The 14,889-nt window shown below is 46.6% G+C and overlaps 1 long non-coding RNA gene across 1 annotated transcript; it reads right to left on the bottom strand.

Annotated features, from left to right (window-relative positions):
- Positions 1-273: 273 nt before the first annotated feature.
- Positions 274-13,475, bottom strand: LOC142883395 (uncharacterized). The gene is made up of 3 exons (XR_012926044.1): positions 13,422-13,475; positions 10,061-10,171; positions 274-725 (listed from the first exon to the last, which is right to left on the bottom strand). It is a non-coding gene; the product is annotated as an uncharacterized LOC142883395 (long non-coding RNA).
- Between the last annotated feature and the right edge of the window lie 1,414 nt (positions 13,476-14,889).

The raw sequence follows: 14,889 nt of genomic DNA, 5'->3' as shown, positions 1-14,889 counted from the left end.
TTGACAATTTACAAAAATATGTAATCCACATATGAAGCTTCCAAATCGCTCAGTTTTCGGACTGACAGACTGAAAATACAAGGTAAAGTTGAAATCAAATGCAACACTGAGAGGTTGCAACTCATTATAAATGCCTGAATGGAGTAAAGAGGAAACAAGATGCTAAAAATTTAATTATTGCATGCCAGAGTTTACCCCAAACACAGCGATTTATTCCAAATCCTGAATGTTTCCACTAGTACGCCTAGATAGCAGTTATATATATTACCTCTGCACATATTTAAAACAATGGCGTACTACTAACTGTTTTATAATGCGTGACAACTCTCGGCGATGAAGAATTGTCCAGAAGCCAGTGTGGCTGCTGAATAAAGCCCAAAAAAGGAAGTCATTTACCACTTCTTTCATCTCTCAGATGAAGGCAGTCAAAATAATAAAAAAGAGAAGAAGAAGAAGTCTGTGAAAACGAGTACAAAAGCCATTTAATCTCTCTCATCTTCCTCTTAATAACTGCAAATTTCCCCTTGGGCCCATGGGAGAGGGCCTCAGTGTGCCGCCGCCACCTTATCTGTCGCCTCCATATTTCGCCATGCTGAGCGGCTCCCTCAGTACCCAGCCCCCGGCCTCCTCTCGCCGGGGCCTGTGGGGAAGTTGGGCTCCTGGGTCCGCCATTGTTCCGGCCTGGGGAGGAAAGTCCGGAGAGAGCTCGCAGCTAGAGAGTGGGACTATCAAAAAAAAGAAGAAAGAAAGAAAGAAAGAAAAGAAAAACTTAGAGCCACTGCTTCATTAAGCAGCAGCCTTTTCACAAGCAAACATATCAGAAACGGCCCCCTTTCACAGGCAGTAATTAGCAATTTGGAAACCTCGTCCCCCCAGGATACACACTTTCAATTTAGTCAGCAGCTCTGGATTCTTGGGCACTTAATATTCATTGTTTCTGCCATCTTCCCAATTTCTTGACGTACATTGTCGAGTCTTTCACTGGCGATAAAGGGCTTTATCTTTCATGTAATTCTCCTATTCACTGAGCCCTCTGCAAGAGAGGTTAATTTTTAATAAATAATTTTCAAAGGGACTCGCCAAGGCTGTGCAGCGTAGACGATAGCAGTGTGCTCTCCAGGAAGAGCTTCAGCCTGGTGGAGGAAAGTGTGGCTGTAAATACTGGACGGTGTCGGACAGGGTTGCTGCAACTTTTGTGTGAAGTTATGCAGCTGAGGAAGTGACTGCATTCATTTCAAGGGGAAGGGATATTGAAGTACAGCACCTCCGTTGGTTACCTGGATTCTGCTGCTAGCGTGGCAGAGCTAAATTATCTGTGTGGAATCAGCGGTAAATGTTGGCTAACTGCTTATTAGGCAACACCACATATGGCACCTCAGGGGGGTTACTGACACTTATCTCTGCCACCGCCGAGCCTTTGTTTCCGAGCGCTACACACCTCCATTCATTCCAATCAGCATTGTCTAATGGAAATAATTGATTTTCGCCGCTTCTCCGCCAACGTGAAAAAAAAAAAAAGAAAAAAACCTTGTGATTAAACATTTTGTCTTCAAATCTAAATTCCAAAGATCCCCCATCAACACTTTGGAAATAAAAGCTAACTCATTAAAGCAGAAGCATAGAGTAGCTAAAGATTTGTGGGCACAGAAAAAAGGGAGGGAGGGAAGACAGGGAATGAAATAATGAATGGAGTCCGAGTGAGCTATCTTTCCCGGGCAGAGCGCCACTAGGGATGCAAACTCTCAGCCACCAGAAATGAGCTACCTATCTGTGAAAAGAGTGACTGCTCCATCCTATTTGATTTGGCTCTCCTATCATCTCTTAAGAAGATGTCAGCCTTGCTTCTTCTATTGCTTTGAGCCTTTATCAACGCCGCAGACGACTCCCTGGCAAAAAAAAAAAAAAAGAAAAGAAAAAAAAGTGCTCGGGCGGGGAGGGAGACGCATTTGAGGGAGCAACGCTAAAGAATAAGTGTTGTGCGATAAAAAGCGGGTTGTTAAATAGATCTGTCTATTTGTATGGTAATAATGATCGGTTAAAGACTCGCGGCGGCGCGACTTGTAGAACAAGGAAACAAATCTGTATTCAGGTGTTGTGTTAACGTGACTCCCCAAACGACCTTGTGAAACTTTCATACAGTAAAAAATGAGTTGGATACTTCAGGTTTGTTTCTTTTCTTTTTTTTCTCCCCTCCACCGTTGCGGGTATCACTCTTTCCCTCTGTGTCTCTTCTCTCTGGCTGAAGGAGTCATGTGGGCACTGAAGACAAAAAACACATCATCGCTTCTGATGTTTCTCCACTGCAATGGCGGACGTCCGTGGTAACTCGTGCAAGGTTTGAGGTGGCACACAGCTGACACGCTCAACACCAAAGGCAGGCCGCGCATGTTGAAAGCTTTATTCTGTGATTCATACCTCGCCGTAATGAAAATGCCTGTCAGAAAACGTTCAGCCAGAGTTTTGTGTGGGCCAAACGGCGGCGGTTTGTGTGATTGAAAAAGCCTCGACGCCGCCGCCTGAGTAATTCTCTTTGAATGTTTATAGTAATAATAAAAGGGTAAAGTAAGGACCGCCAAATATTTCTATCATAACCGAGGCATTACTAGGCTCCTCTAAACTATAAATCATCTCCACAATGAATCCCTTTTAAGGGAATTGTGTCAGCAAAATCCAAGAATACGTCTTCTTCCCCCATTTGAAAATAAGATTCTTGGGTGCTTTTACACAGTCTTCCCGATGATCAATCCTGGGACACATCACGTAAAATCGAATTACAGAAACGTATAAAACGGAGCACTAGTGGAGAAGTACAGGAAGCATCCAGACTATAAAATCTTCACTGTGTGCATGTTGTACTTATCACTCACAGCTGCACTCACCGGCTCTCGGCTCTTCAGGGCCAGACAGAGAGAGAGACAGAGAGAGAGAGAGAAAGAGAGAGAGACAGAGAGAGAGAGAGACAGACAGAGAGAGAGAGAGAGACAGAGAGAGAGCACTCCAGGTACTGATTGATTAGCCAGCTAATCAGAGAGGGCCTGTTAGGTGGAACAAGCACCATTTATCTACAGCTGATTATCCAACCAGATGGAAAAAAAGAGAGAGAAAAGGGAAGAACGCAGGTTTGAACTTTCCCACAATTCCTCTATTAACAAAATCCAAGCAACATTCGCTTTCCCTCGTTCAATCGTACACAACACTGTCTGTATTTTAAATGCTTACAGGTGTAACAGTTCGTGCCTTCAGCTTACAGGAAGAAGGTTGTGGGTTTGAGGGCTTCTCATCAAGGTACTCCCACTTCCTCCCGCAGGCCAAACACTTGCACATCAAGCCAACTGGAAACTCTAAATTGACTACAGTTGTGAGTGGGAATGCTTGTTTGTCCCTATATGTGGCCCTGTGGTAAACTAGCCACTTGTCCAGTGTGTAAGGGGCAAATCCAATTGAGGAATTCTTCTAAAATGCCAAGAACATTTCTCCCCAACCATCTATTTTTGGAATAGTTATGTGCATATTTGTGTACCTTAATGACCTAAAGGGGTGAAATTATTATGGTTTTAAATGATGAAAATAGAGATAAAAACGGATTTCACGCTTACACAGACGTTTATGAGGTGTAATAACACAAGGACGCAAGTGAAATGGTGGCCTAACTTTGCGTTCAACGATATGTGGCAATATGTGATTGGATCTCGCAATGGTGAAAATGTATTTAATTAGATCTACACACAGCCAGCCAACTATTTAGCAATATAAATAGTGGATTTGTGCACAAATGCATTTTCATATTTGACTCTGAACCTGAGGAACAAAAATAGAAGTAATAGAGCAAAACAGATTAAAAAAAAACATTTATATTGAGTTTACAGCTGAAATCAAATTTTCTTATGTCTGTACTTGCTGTTGTTGTTGTTCCCAACAAGACGTATGAAATGGTAAATCCCCCGGCCTTTAATGTTAACGCTGCATGTTATGTTACTGTCCAGCAGAGAAACTGGTGTTTGCCTCCAGTGTGGCCTTCCCCCGGCCTGGCAACCCGATTCCATTTATCTGCTGGGATAACTATAAAAATCTGTCAGGAGCAGGGTGGCTTTTTTTCCCCCTCCTCGCCGGCTCAGCCCCGGCTGGCAGATTGAGAGCCCCCTGTAATGCACAAGTCTGTTTTTATTATTCTTGCTGGTGGAACACTATTTCATCAAGTGCATGATTCCACCAGAGGAGAGGAGACGGCCTCAGCCCCGGCTATATTTCTTCCAATCAAACATTCCAAGGGGAAAAAAATGAGTGGGTGCCATCAAATCCCCAGAATAATGCTGCCAGGTTTTATGTAAAAAGAAGGACTGATGGACAAATACAGGAAGGCAAGACAAGTTTAATGACGTGTGTTCAGGAGCCGAGATTGGAAAACTGACAGAGAAAAGCAGCCTCTTTGCCGGAATATAAATTGTTGTGCGCTGTAAAAAGGCTTTTATCTGGAGTGAATATGGGACGAAATGCGCGGGTCAGGGTTAAGTCATTTTCTCCGGCAAGTTAAGCGAATAATGAAGGCGAGCCGGCGCGGAGAGGAGCACTGCTACTGCCAGTTTGTCTTCATTTATTATGCCAAATCTCATGATTTTGGCGTTGGCGCGGTGAGTGCTGTGGCGCGCACCGGTGGACGACATATCGCTTAATTTACACAAGGTAATGAAAGCGGGGAATGGGAGGACAAAACAATTTACCTGCTGACACGGGAAGAAGTGATTTGCGAACACGGGGGGTGAGCGAGGGAGCAGGCAGAGGGCCAGGGCCGTGGAGAAGGGGGAGAGGAGCGGGTGGGGTTTGGGGGTGTGCGGGGGAGGGAGGAGGGGTGAGTGAGGGAGGGGCGGCAGGAAGGGGAACAGACAGCGACGGCGTGAAGGAAGGGGGGGGGGGGGGACAAAGGGATGACACCGACAGACTGGGCAGTCTGCTGATGACGGCGGCGGCGCCGCCCCACCCCCCACCACCACCCCGACTCCCACCGCCGGCAATCAGGGAGGCGGGATTGACCTCGGATCTGGAGGGCCTGCACTAACAAGACCCTCGTTTTTACCTCCCCTTTCAAATCCAATTGTAATCACCTAAACGAGAGCCTCTTGAGCAGCAGCCGCGCTGCAAGGACTGCAACAGGTCATCTCTGAGACAAAGACACAAAAGCTCCGGCGGCGGTCCCGATTTCGCCGGAGGGGAAGTTGTGCGGAGAGACGCAAACTCGCTGACAAGTCCAGCGGTCAAAGGCCTTTAACAGGGGGTGACCATTCTATGATACAATCTGACTAATCCAGCAAGGATCCAATGGGCGGTGATTTTACATGATCAAGGGATTCCAAGTATGTCGTATACGAGTACAGTTGATGGGAGCGTGGTTGTTGTTTTACAACAGCAGAGAGTTTGGCCCTTGACAAGCTGACTAGTTAGGAGCCAAATTTCTCTTTGAAGAAGGGCCGATTATTTCAACAATATCAGTCAACGGTCAGAGGAATTAGTGACAGGACTTTAAATTTTGTTGCATCGGTCGGAATTTTGCACATTTAAGTTGAGAGAAATCATTTAAAAGGACTCAGGAGATAACCAGTCTGGCTAATCTGAGGTGCTTAAAAGTAAATAAACAAACTGGCAGCATCCCTCTCTCCTGAACCACAATCACAGAAGTTACCCCAAATTAGGATTACAGCACCAAACGACTCGGGTCTAAATCATCTCCGTCGACAGCCAATCACTCCACAGCACTGATGGATGACCTGTAAACGTTCGCGGTGGGCCATTCAGCTGATAGGCCCTGCACACAAATAAAAAAAAAAAAGAAAGGGAAAAAAGAAATAAATAAAAGAATGGGGAGCCGGGGCCGAGACTCTCTGACAATATGGTTGGAGCAGCACTGTAATTTTCCAATCACTGGCCCTTCAGGCCGGGCCACTTCTTCGGGCGGAGAGATCAGATGAGCTCCGGCATTTTCTTTTGTAAGAGGCCCCAAACTCTATTTGTCTGCTCACAGGAACAAAAACAATCAGCGGAGTAGAGCGCAAGGGGGAGGGGGAGAGAGAGAGAGAGAGAGAGAGAGAGAGAGAGCAGCGTTTTGGTCTGGCTGGAGGAGTGCCAGAGACAGGAGGGGAGGGGTGGTAGGGTGGGGAGGTGGGGTTGAGGTGGTAGTTGAAACAGATAACCCCCCCACCCAACACACACACACACACACACACACACACACACACACACACACACACACCTTCCCGCTACCCTCTCTCCCCTCTTCTCCTGCCCGCTGTGGGCGGTTGGTTGTGGTGATGATGAACGGGGAGGTGTCCGGCGGGGCTCTCGGCAGGACGAGGCCGAGAGAGGAAGTGTCACTCTCGGCGGGCCCGCTGGGCCAACCTGGACTCTGCTGAGTCCCGCTGCTTCGGGTCTTCGCAGCAAATCAAACGCGGTGGCAGACACCCCTCCCCGAACAAGGCCACACACGCAGAGCCGGGCCTTGGCCGCCGTCTCCGCAAGAACGTGTCAGAAGACTGATGCAGATGGCATGGCGGACGGGTGGGTGTGTGTGTGTGTGGGTGTGTGTGGTGGTGGAGGGGGGCACTGTGTAGTTTTTCTATCTTAACAATAATCCTGTAAAAAAAAAAAAAAAAAAACAAACAATGGAGCTCCTGCTCATCATTTAAGGGCACCAGCATAGTAGGTAAAGCTAAGAGCAGCTGGATTGGCATCAGACTTTAGAATGTTGGTGTCCTGGCACCAGTCTGGACAGGAACCAGAGGTTGACAAAGGATGACTTACTTACTTACTCACTCATATACTTGAGTCAAAGTTAAACGGTTAAATGTTGGTTCACTGAAAATGGCAGTAGCTGTATTTCCATTATAGTTTTTTAGCAAAATGAAAGCAATATTTCAAAAATTTCCACAAAGTAATTCTCCGTAATTCTCATAAAATCTCGCGGGACGAGATTCTACGAGAATTACGTTTGCTTTTGTTTGTTATATTTTTCTTTTAGATTACTTGTAAAAAAACATTCTGTCTGCTGCAATTGATGCAATAGCGGGATTTGGGGGGTTTGAGGCGATTCCTTTTTCACGTCGAGCCCAGCTGAGAGGAGCCTCGGCGCCTGTTTATCTTCCCTGCGCGGAACGCAGCGTGTGGCCGACTGCCTTTGGAGGTGAAATCAACAGCACAAAGCCGAGCCTCAAGTGACAGGAGTGACGACAGCCTTCTAAAAATGCAGCGGAGTCAAAAAATGCATTTGTCTTTGAAGGGAAGCAGAGTTTCCACCAAGTGGAAATAAGTAAAGGAAACACATTGTGTTACCACATAAGGTAAGTTGGTATATCATAATAAAGTAGGAAAAAAACAACATCTTATTATCGTCTCATTATAGTGTGTGAGAGCTCATCCAATCGTATTTATACACACAATGCATTACATCATCTTCAGCGACATTTAGACTTCGGTTCTCCTTGAAAGCGGCTGCGTGTCCACTGTGCTCTCCGCTGGCTTGTGTCCCCTCACAATGAGAGCTGACAGCGAACAGTGGAACTCGTCAGTGTGAATAACACACAGTCATGCTTGGCGAGACCCTCTGGTGGAGCGTCACACACGCGCAGGGGGGGATCAGCAGCGGGTGCGCTTGTCAGGCCCCGGCGTTCCAACCCTCTTTTCATTACGCCTCACCCGGGGGACAAATCGAGCGGCGTGATCCGTTTGCTCCTCTGACCCGCCTTTTCTTTTCAAAGAAGCAAAAAAAATAAATAAAATAAAAAAACGTGGCTTATTAGTCAAGACGACGTAAAAAAAAAAAAAAAAAGAAAAGAAAAGGAAAATCGGAAAATTGATTTTTATCTTGCATGCTTTTGGGCTGTGCGCCGCTATGCTACCGTAGTCCTCCTCCCCCCTGGAGAAGCTGCTACACCCACATACCTCTTTCAGAAGGCGGCATCCACTAAAGACTGCAACGCAACTAACTTATTCCAACACCCCGTAAAAAAAAAACAGAAGCCAGAGTGGGAGCACTGTCATGAAAGACCGGCTAAAACATCAACATCACTAGCTAGCTCCGAAGCAGGTAACGTTAGCGGCTTCATTTTCACGTGGTTTCCTACATAGCAAAAGACAGACGCGAAGTGGAAAAGGAACACGGTTGCAGTGGCATTCCACATAGCAAAAGACATGGTCCCAATATATACTGTAGAAAAGTCTGGCTTCCGACTATTGCCTTCTTTTGCAGTTTTACCAAAAAGATTGAAATCGAAAATTGAGTTTTCAGAGAGAAAAATCTGGATTTTATTTTTGTCCAAACTCGCCGCGCCCTACTGGACGTGGACAAAATTCGCAGTGAATACATAAAATGCATCATCTCTGCAGATCCCCCCCCCCTCCTCCGTTGGCGAGCTCACATTACTGTGGCATCAGGTCTGTTTGCAGCCTCGTGTCTGGTGGCGACGTGCCGTTCTGCCGAGTCTCGCCGTGTCCTTCAGTGGTGCCGACCATAACGCGACCAGTGGTCAGGCTTAATTTACCCACTCCCTCCGTCCACTGCCCCATCAGCATATCGTATCACATAACTGCTAATGGGCTAATGGAGGGACGCGGGAAGCGGGGGAGGGAGCGGCAGACGTAGTTGGGGAAATGGAGCTCAGGTTCATCCAAACATTTAATAACTTCTCCAATCCGGAGCGTTCACCTCTCGCCGGCTCTAATTATATCATTTGACTCGTTGGGGGAGGGGGGGGCGGGGGGGGGGAGGCCGGCGTGGACGTCTCTGCGTCTTACGGTGTCATCACATAATTGTGACTTATGCCGGCGCGGCCTCGCGAGCCGGATGAAGTCAGCTCGCCATAAATTTTAATGATCACTTAGACGATGCGAGGGCTTCCCACGGCTCGGAGCGGTCGGAGGAAGCCAGCTGGATGGAAGGAAGGCGGGGTGGGGGAGGGAGGGGAGGGTAAATGGAGAGGGGAGGAGGGCGCACCACCACAGGAAGCGTCCGTGTGACATGTTTTGGCGGGGAGAGGGGTGAGTTTCGACTGGTCGGACACCGCCGCCTGATTGTAAGGGGATCGGGTTCTTGCGGTCACCAGGCTGCTGGGAGGTCTCATCAATGGGGCCCCACAGCCCAGTGGTGTCTGATGGAAAAGCAGCGGGTCAAACGATGACCAGCCGTTCAGCCAATAGGAGTTAAAAGAAGAAAACCAACCAATGTTTTCACGTCGGAGCTTTTTCCACGGCGGAAACAATTGACAAAAAGTGTTCAGTAGGTTATAGCTATGATAAACGCTGCTCAGGTACACAGGATGGACGAAAAGAAGAATTCAGGAGTCCGGCGGTGGCCGGTGTTCTTTGTTGTTGGTGGATGTTACAAAAGTGGTTTGCCAAAAAAAGTTATTTACACTGCAGAAAAGTGAAAGGAGTATTCTTGTTTAAAAAGTGTGTGTGTGTGTGGGGGGGGGGGGGGTGAGAGAGCGCATAAGCTGTAACTCTCAGAAAATCTTGTCCCGCAAGATTTTATTAAACAGTGGAAGACGACTTGGGAACACAAGAGGTGAGGCTGTGAAATCTGCCTTGTCCGCTGTGGTTGGATGTAATTGGATCAGGTTCTATTTTCCTAAACTTTAATTACGAGTGGAACGCTCTTCCAGAAATATTTACACACGTCGAAAGAGGCTGAGTTGACATCAGCTAAGGATTTTTTTCCCCAGTCTTTTAAGAAAATGTCACTTGGCAGTTCAGAGTGTAAACCAATACTTTGAAATCGGGATTATTGATTTCAGGATATCGTGCACTTATGACTGCGTGAGAAGGGAGAGCGGTCGAGAGGGAAGCCGATCGGCCACCGGCACTTAATATTAATGTCTGCATGGCTATCGTCTTTCAGGAGGAGCCGCGCCACCGCTGAGGCGATTGGATGACAGCGATTACCTGTTTGGAACGCCCTCCCTCCCCCCGGTGGCGGCTGATTGATAATGCATGACACAAAAATGTTTGTGTTTACCCACAGATGCGGCTCTGAGGTGAGTTCTCGGTTTTCTGTTTTTCTTTCGGAAACCCGACTCACCGGGTCGAGAGGTCGCGGAGGTCAGGAGGTTTCGGCCGACGAGTCGACTCCCTTCCCTGCAACCAGGGGGGCGTGGCCGAGGGTCCTCACATCCATCCCGTTCAGCCCCCCCTGTGTGTGTTGTCCTAAAGTGGGAAGGGGGTGGGGGGGTTTATAACAGGGAAACATCATCTCACGCCACAGTTTCATTCCGCCGACGGCACTAGATTAGATTGAAAGTTGCCTGCACAGATTCCTGGAGCTGTCAAATGAGCTGTCAGTCATGTGACCAACCCCCCCGTCACCCCGTCACCCCCTCCCCCGCTCATCTGCTCTAATACATCACATGGCTTTTTTTATATGGATCAGTTTGGCGGGGGGATGGGGAGGGTCTCTCCACGCCAGCGCGGTCAGGCAGCTCTTCCGCTGGGATGCGGCGTGATTGATGACGTCTCCTCGGCTCTTCGCATATTTGTACTGGGGCCGCGGAGTGGGGCCCCCCGCTGGTGTCCGCCGCCATCTGCAGCACCGCCCCCCCAACCCCCGCATCATCGCCTGACGGACAGCACGGCCTCCGCCTTTGGAGAAAAACTGGCTGCGACACGTGCCAAGGAAACAGGGAGGGGGGGGGGACATTTCATTCATAAAGCAGGAAAGGGTGGGGGTGAGATTGGGGGGGGGTGACAGCCGCTGACGGATCGCTTGTTATTTTGAAAGCGACGCGGTAAAACGCCAGCTCAGGTGCCACTCCAAATTAAAGATGTCAGCTATGAAATCCACTATTAAACCTTCGTATTATCACAGCTGATAAATGTTTATAGCTCATTAACGTGTCCGCACAGTTTTTAATGCACCGCCGCTGAGATCCACTGGGGGTGTGTGTGTGGGGCTGGGGCTTGATGAGGTGTTTTTTTTTTGTTTGTTTGTTTGTTTGTTTTTGGAGGGGTTTTTTTTTGCATCCTATTGGCGTGTTGGCCGCTCCTAATGGCCACTTGGCACGCGGACAGCCGTCCATCGCAATCTCAGCACCGCTAATCCAATCGAAGGCAACCTGCCTGGCAAGGGAGAGTGGAAGGGGGGTGGGGCTGGAGATATGGGGGGGGGCACTCGTCTGTCTTTGCTGTTCATTAAAACGGCTCCGGCTCCGGCTTGGGGTCCCTTCGCATTTCTGCAGTCTGGACTCGACTGGAGAGCAGCAGTGGATCCAACAGGGAATCATCACCCATGAGTGAGATTATCACTGCTGGTAGAGTACTCCCCCCCCCCCAAAAAAAAAAAAACAACAAAACAAAACAAACCCAACTAAGAGAAGAGCTGCAGATTTTAAATGCACACATTGACGCACGCCCAACGCACGAGTGTGATTGATGCGATTGACCGTCCGCAGCTTTTCTTCCTCCAGAATCCTTCCTCACTTTGAGGAAAAAGCTTTTCCAAAGCTGCCCCCCCCCCACCCCCCCTTTTCGTGTCAAGGAGTGAAATGATAATAACGTTTCTAATCTTGTTAGGTTGCGCACAGAATTGTCTCCCATGGTAATGATGGACCACCCCCCCCCCACCCCACACCCTCCTCTCCATCCCTGCCTGCCTGCCCCACCGAGATGCTTTCTTTCAATTTGTGTACTGTCATCTCCCCGCCACCAACCTGAAAATTGATGCACCCTCTTCCCTTTAATTAAATCAAAAAACAGTCAGGGGGTCCGGGAAGGTTGGAGCTGGGGCTGAATGGGGGTTGCTGCTCCTTTATGGCCGCGTCAAAGACACAGTCTTCTGTTTTATTATTTTGCAGCACGTGTCAAATAAATTCTACGACCGCAGAATTTGAACTAAATCAAAAGGTAAGACATCAAAAAATGTTTTCGGTCCAGGAAAAAAAACTCATTCTGGAACGTTGATTTGGGCTCTAAAGCGAGCGGACACTCGATCAGGTAAATAAATGAGGTTGCTAGCAATCTTCCTCAGGTAGGTTCGCCCTCAGGCCGAGCTGGAGCCAAAGTCTCAGCAATAAGAGCGCAAAAATTCCCACACATTAAAAGGCGGATAATTGGATTTCCTGCGTCCTGTACGGTGGGCGGTGTGGCTCCTGCAGCAGTGACATTATCAAGGTAACATAACCTGAAGGCTGCGGTGCAGCAGCACAGGCCCCACAAGGCCTGTCCTCCAGTTACACCTGGCTGCCTGCTTGGCTATTCATCCTGTGGACCCTGCAAATGAAATTATGGGAGGAAGAGCAAAGGACATTCTTTGGGAATTAATCCCATTTATGCCTAAACCCACTTCGGGTTTTTTATGGTGAGGCCCTCTGTTAGATGTAAGACGCATTCACAATTAGACAAGGCCTTGGGAGGATTGAAGGGAAATCTGCGTGCGCTTTGCTTTGTTTGGCAGGTAATTTGGACACACAGTCAGAAACACAGAAGCCAAATGGAGGCGGGGGGGAAAGAAAGAAAAACACACTAATGATGTTTTTCCAAAATCTGATGAAACACATCTGGACCATTCAGGTGTCACTGGAGTGAAAAGTGAAATGATTCTTTCATTTTAATATCAGAGGCGTGATAATAAACAGATGTGAGTTTGTACTGGTAGGGGAACAGGCCCAGAATTAATGAATAAAAATGTAATGTTAAAACCTGAAAATGTTAAAACCTAAAACATATATATAAGAATCCAGAAAGTGTTTTTGTTTTGTTTTGTTTTTTTTACATATTTACATATTTTAAAACACTCATATTTTCCATAATCATGGTTATAAGTCGACATACATCAAACATACAATCACCAATAAACTCCACCAGTTCTGTTTATTTATTCCTTTGTCTGTGAATTTGAATAAGACGTAAAAAAAAAAAAAAAATTTTTTAATTGTCCACACTATTATTACTATTATTTGTTGTTGTTTTACAGTGTACTATATTTTGATTAAATGAACATGATCTATTGGCCAATTATGAGCCACGATTATGAGAAATTCTAAGGCAATAATGAAAACACTTCATGTAAAACCAAGCCAAATTTAAAACTATCATGTTCAGAATGAGTTTGAATGATTTCTATAGTGGAAAATTACAATTCTATGTTAGTTAACAACTAAGACTTTTTATTTAATATCTGTTTTATTGTTAAATTCTACCCAGAAGATGGTTTTTTATTTGTCTTCACTTTGGAGGTGAGCCTGCGCAATGATTATTTCCTGAAATGTGACATTTAAAATACCCAAAATAAAATCTACTGGCATTTCAGTACAGGACAGGCTGTTTGGCTTCATTGGTTTGACATATATTCAAACCAGCTCTGAAAACACTAAACAAGCATTTGGCATATAAAACGTTTTTTTTTTTTTTTTTTTATCGGTAGAAATATCGATGATTTTCGTCTTAACTCCAACGCAGACGCGTTAAAAGAAGTTGCATTCATGTTCTAGCAGCCTGCTTTGCAACTGTGTTTTAGCCGCACAGCCCCGGAACGCACCTGACACCAATTAGCCCTGTCTGTTTACCGTAGCGAGGCATTGCGGCTAAATACTGCCCCCTAGTGACAACAGGGGGAAACAGCCTCCCAACCCAGAAAATAAAAGCGCTGTTTCCATTTGAGGCGCAGGCTCCAGGACTCTCGTTCTTGTGGGTTAGTTAATTATAAATTTGTCAGGTTTTATTTGAAAGAAATTTCATTCATTTCTTGATTTAGATTTTTAAAAAATACGAATAAGTTATAATATTTGTTCTATATTTTTTGAGTTTTTATTAAATGTATTTTTTTTCTTTTTGTTCAAGAAATATTTCTCTGATAAACTGCCCAATTTTCAGTTATCTTATTTTTAATTAAAGATTCCAATGCAGCACTGATTAAATATTGGTGGCGGAGGAGGGTGACGACTCCTGTTCTAATAATTAGCTTCCTGCTGTTGCTTTACTGGACGGACGGTATCAGTGCCCTGGAATTCACCTTTGTGACATCACAAAGGGCAACAGCAGGACAGGAAAGAGCTGCTCCCCAGAACTGCACATTCTTGCGCTTTATCATGGAAGGGCCTGATAAATAAAATTTCTAAGAACACATTACCTTTTTTTATTATTATTATTGTTATTATTATTATTAATGTTTGCAACTTTTTCATTTTAAATTAACATACATTTTATATTGACAGTATTAAGAAAAAATCTAGTAAATAAAAGCCAAAATGAAGCTATGTGCCTCCTGCACTCAGGTCATTTGAGAGCTGGACTGATTACAGCTCCTTCGCTCTTCTCATCAAGACCATCACAGAAAACAGGCCTTGGAGTGCATCCTACAGTAATCTGTCCACTACACACACACACACACACACACACACACACACACACACCAAGGCGTGTGCATACTGTACTTAAAAGCAAACAAGCGCGGCCAGGAAGAGCCGCCCTCGTCGGGCAGCCTCGGAGCTCACACGGGGTCCCTGCCATTACCCCGTCCTCTACTCTAAACACGCAGTTTTAATTTCAAAGCTCTGATTAGCTGATGATTGCATGACAGCCGCCGACCAGGTTCCCTTTTGCGCCCGGCTCCCAGACTGCAACTCAATCATGCCCAATTAGCGGGTCCCCAAACACTCTCTCTTATTAGAGGACTCATAATCGACTCATTGTGTCCTGATTTGGCAAATAAATCACTCTGGAGGCTGCTAACTCTCTCCCCCTCCCCCTCCCCCACTCCCCTCCTCCGTCTCCCCCACTGCTCCCACCCCGTCTTTCGCTGCCCACTCTCTCCCCTTTCTTTGACTCGTCCGGAGGTTGCGGTGACAACGTTTTCAGGCGCGCTTCTCATCGGAGCTGACAGTTTGAGCAACACCGGACTCCCCCCCACCTTTTCCC

Source organism: Nelusetta ayraudi, unplaced genomic scaffold (assembly GCF_046127955.1).
Source record: "Nelusetta ayraudi isolate G7.1 ecotype Tasmania unplaced genomic scaffold, CSIRO-AGI_Nayr_v1 ptg000007l, whole genome shotgun sequence".
In the NCBI taxonomy this organism is placed as follows: domain Eukaryota; kingdom Metazoa; phylum Chordata; class Actinopteri; order Tetraodontiformes; family Monacanthidae; genus Nelusetta; species Nelusetta ayraudi.
Note: the sequence above shows the minus strand (reverse complement) of the source record. Positions and strands in the feature narration are given on the sequence as shown.